This window comes from Vombatus ursinus, unplaced genomic scaffold (genome assembly GCF_900497805.2).
Source record: "Vombatus ursinus unplaced genomic scaffold, bare-nosed wombat genome assembly UNPS02014832.1, whole genome shotgun sequence".
NCBI classification, from domain to species: Eukaryota; Metazoa; Chordata; class Mammalia; order Diprotodontia; family Vombatidae; genus Vombatus; species Vombatus ursinus.
Window position 1 is genome coordinate 67,973,159 of NW_020954610.1, and position 4,837 is coordinate 67,977,995.

A 4,837-nucleotide genomic window follows, 5' to 3' on the forward strand; every position below is an offset into this window, starting at 1 on the left:
TTAGTTCTGGTCTTCTCTTTATGAAAGCTTGAAATCCTTCTATTTCATTGAGTGACAATTTTCTCCCCAATGCATTATATTTGTTATATAATCTTAGCTGGGTCCTCACTGTGTCAAGGCAATCCTTTAATACCTCCATCATTGATTCACCACAGAGGATTTTCCAAACCTTTTTATCCTTCCTCAAACCTCCCATGACTCCCCCTACATCACACAGTCAGCTAAGAACCTTCCCTAATATTTCACTGAAAACATTAAGGTCATTTACTGATAACTTCCTTTTTTCCTCTTCTTCACATCTCATATCATTCAAATGTTTCCTGCCACTTCTTCACTCCTGTTTTATAATAAAAGATAGCTCTTCTCCTGACCAAAGCAAACTTCTCTACATGTGCAAGTAAACCCATTTCATCCCCTTTTCTCCAGTAGATTGTCCACTTTATCATCCTCACTCTCTCGCTAATCTTTAATTTCTCCCTGTCCTCTGATATTTTTTAAAGATTCATTAATTTATTTTTAGTTTTCAACATTCACTTCCACAAGATTTTGAGTTCCAGATTTTCTCCCCATCTCATCTCTCTCCCAAACCCAAGACAGCGTGCATTCTGAATACCTTTTAAAAATATGGAACGCTCCACAAATTTGTGTGTCATCTTTGTGCAGGGGCCAGGCTTATGTTCTCTGTATTGTTCCAATTTTAGTATATGTGCTGCCAAAGCAAGCACTTAACTCTTTTCCCCCCCATAATTCTCTTGCATCCCTCTCATTTCTTTTCCTAATTTTTCTTCTACCTCTCTCATATGATTTTAAGCTCCTTTTTTTTTTAGCTCTTCTATGAGTTCTTTCTGGGCTTGAGACCACTTTCCATTTTATTTTAAGGCTTTGCCATGGGTATTTTGACATTGTTGTCCTCTTCCGAGTTACTGTCTAGGTCTTCCCTACTATCATACAGTCCCTACTATCATACAAACTTTCTATGGTCAGATTCTCTCATTTTTTTGCTCATCTCTTTTTTTCAATGGGCCTTTTTCCTGTCTTTTAAATTTGATCTCTGCTCCCAGGATAGAAGGGGCACTGTCTATAGTTTCTTGTGCTCTAGTGGCTACAGGCCCTGGCTGTTTACCTGGTGCTGCACTGATATTGCCCTGAGGCCCATGGGGGATTTTAGTGTCTGTGCTGTGTTGAGGGGGTTAGATCAGGGGTTGGCTGACACAGGGGCAATAGGGGTCTGGTAGCTTACCTGCTGCTAAGTTGGGGTCTGAGTGGCGGTGGTTGGTTTGTGCTGAGAACAGGTGGGGTTTTTCTGCATTTCCTTATGGCTACCCTGAAGCACTTGGTGAGTCTGACCTTTGGGGGCTATTTGCCCTGGGTTATGCTGAAGCACGGCAGGGTGGTGTGGTTTCCTGTTTGCTTAGGTACCCAGAGGATTGGTGTCTACCTGTTTGCCCTGGGCTGTGCTGTAACATATGGAAGTCTGGCTCCTGGAGGATGCTGTTTGCCTAGGGCTACACTGAAGCTCTAGGTGACTCTAAGAGCTGGAGTTTGCTAGTTCCTCTGGCTATGCTTAGGCATATGGGGGGGGGGCGGTCCTTGTCTTAGTATTTGCTTGCTCCACCACACTGGGTCTCAGGATCTCCTGCTGGTTTGCTGAGGTGGGGCTAGCTGCAGGATTGCTGGTATGCTTCCCATCCTAGACTGCACTCTCCTTACAACTGAGTGAGATGGACTTTTTTTTTCTGTGTGAGGCAATCAGAGTTAAGTGACTTGCCCAGGGTCACACAACTACCAAGTGTCAAGTGTCTGAGGCCTTATTTGAATTTTGGTCCTTCTGACTCCAGGGCCAGTGCTCTATCCACTGCACCACTCAACTGCCCTGAGATGGACCTTTTGCCAATACTCCAAGTTTCTTGGGTTAAAAGATTGTTTCTGCTCACCCATCTTTTTGCTGGTTCTGCTGTTCCAGGATTTGTTTTAGGGTTCAATTTTTTTGGTTCTTTGGAGGTGAGTATGGGAGAGTTGTAGCAATTTTTGTAGCAATCTGCCGTCTTGGCTCCCAGAAGTCAATCTCAGAGAAATTCTAAAAAAGCATGAACAAGAATGAAGTAGGATGAGGAAATGTGGTTAGGTTGCAATCTGTGTCGGTGAATTGAGTTTCTATGCTGATAAGACCACAGATTCATGGAAATATTGAAGGATTTTTGTGTATGTCCACAAGTGTGTATTTACACTTCCATATATACATAGATATAGATATATATAGATACAGATAGATATAGATGTATTCCTTCATTCCTCAAATTCCCTCCAATGATGTGGATCACTAACTGGTCTATAGCTTAGAGACCTGCAGAATAACCTGAAAATTAAGAGGTCTATCGATTTATCTCTAGTCTCACAGTTTGTATGTCAAGTGTGTTAGGACTAGAACCTGATCATGTTTTACTCCAAGATCAACACACTGTTCACTGCACCATGCTGGATTTCACATATATACATACACAATCGTAATTTAGAGCTGGAAGGGACTTTACCACCTGGTCCAACCTACAAATTTTTTCAGGTGAGAAAATAGAACCAGAGAGAACTCATTTAAGATCACACCAGCAGTAAATAATAAGAGTCAGGATTTGAACCTTGCTTCCATCTGGTTCCAAACCCAGCATTATTTCCATTGTACCATTCTGCCTCCACGTACATCCATGCACACAAATTTATGCCTATGTCTATAATTACAGCTGTAGCTAAAGTTATAATTATATATCTATCTATAAATGTAAGAGGATTCACTACATGTGAAAGGCTCAATAGTCTTAGAGGTAATCATGGCTAAATAGCATTGGTCCTAAAGTATTTAAGAATCTATGATGCTGTTACACCTTTGTATAAAGACAAAGGTGTCACCTGGCTTTTTTCTCAGGAGTCTCTTAATAATGTTTGTGTTCTATGGTGTAAGTGAGAACTTTTGCTTTTGTTTCTTTTAGATTTTGATAGTGTTGTCAGATATAAAAGGAGAATAGAGAATTATGATATTGGTGTATTATGAATAAATTGAAACTGATATTCTATTAAGGAACCTTTTTTGCTATAATTTAGTGTCCACATGTGTAAAATGAAAAATATCTTTAGTAAATCAATATTTGAGTCTTTTGTCATTTGACCCTTTTTCTGTTAAAAAAAAATATGTTAGTAAAACAAATTAGGTTGATTATTTAGCCCAATGACTTGGAATGATGTAATGATTTGACTAAAGCCCAGACAAGTCAAGTCAGTTCCCTATGGTCACAAAGCTAGTAATTGTCAGAAGCACAATTCAAACCCAGGTCTTTCTGGCTTCAAGCTCAACATTATCCTCTATGCTGTGCTATCTCTCACATACTTTAGCTTGTGGGAGGGTGTTGTTGAGTTGATTATGTGAACTACTAGAAAGTTCAGTTCTGTCCAATTTAACAACTACTTATTAAGCACTACTATATTATATACAGAGCTCTATGGTAAGCACTAGGGTTACAAAGACAAGAAGAGTCTCTAATTCCAAGAAGCTTATATTCTACTGGCTTGATGTTTTCTGTTAACATTAAAGTTAACATTTCTGTTAACATTGAATTTTTACAATATTCCTTGGAGAATAATGGTGCAAAAAAAGTCCTACTAAAAGGTGATCAAAATCCACAGGCATGGGTAGCATCTAAACAGTCCCTGAACTTATTGAAAGGCCAGACAATAGGGGCAGGGTTGAGGAGTAGGGGTGAGTGGAGTGAGTCTGTTGCATAGTGACATTATTTACAGTTATAAGAGGATCAGAGGACTGGATCAGAACTTCTTTGTAAAGTTTTGAATGAGATCTCAGAATTTCATCTTAAAATCTTATCACAAGTTAAGTTGAACTAAGCTTTGTTCACTACTGTCACATAAATGCCCATGGTCTCTCTTTCTTACCTTGTGGTCAAAGTTTATATTCTAGAGCTTCAGCTAGATTCCTGATGAATTGTAAGAACAAGGCAGGAAAAACCATTTTTAAACATGATATTTATAATAGGAAATGTTTAGCTGTTTTTTTCCTAACCCTCCTTCCCCTGTCTTTTTCCTTTTCTTCCCTCTCTCTATCCCCACTTCTGTCTCCTTCCCACCTCTCTCTCCCCTTCTCATTCTTCCTTACTTTTGTGTTCCCATAATGCACATCTTGAGGATACTTAAGGATTATTTCTGAGTCCAAATGAATGAATAATATCTTTGAAATTTTGCATAAAATGTGTACACATGTGTATCACATATCTATGTGAGTATAAAAACATGTATCTAGGAGCTCATCATACTAGCTCTGTGCATAGCCACAAAGTGTATTCTCTGGATTCAGCAGGATCCCAACTGAATTATTTGGTAGATCTTGAAAGGAAGATCTATGACTTTCTAGGGGCTTTTATCTTTTTATGGTGAATTACTGTATCCAACTCAAACCTCCCTCAGAGCCCCAAAAGATCTCAGCAAGCAAAGAATATGGAACCACTCAAGGCAGGACAAGATGGGGCTTTGAAGATAGTGTAAACTATGTTTTCTTGTTGACAAAATAATCTGAAGCTTTTGTTATGTGTTTCCATAAAAGACTTCCCAGGCGTAAAACAATATGGCAGCACTGGCTTCTCTAGAATCCAGGATGATAAGTATAGTTTTCAGCACTTCATAACTACTCATTACATTTATTTCCCTATTTTCTTTGTTAGTCCTTTCCTGTTGCTATTCTGAGCCAACACATTTTTGGCTTCCCCACTGAAGCATGAGCTCTGCCAATCAGCAGGAAATATAATACAGATAAGATTCATATAAACTCTTTTGAACTAGT

General features: G+C 39.0%; 1 non-coding gene across 1 annotated transcript; it reads right to left on the reverse strand.

Annotated features, from left to right (window-relative positions):
• Positions 1-618: 618 nt before the first annotated feature.
• Positions 619-725, reverse strand: LOC114026136. Its single transcript, XR_003567100.1, has one exon. It is a non-coding gene; the product is annotated as a U6 spliceosomal RNA (small nuclear RNA).
• Positions 726-4,837: the final 4,112 nt, after the last annotated feature.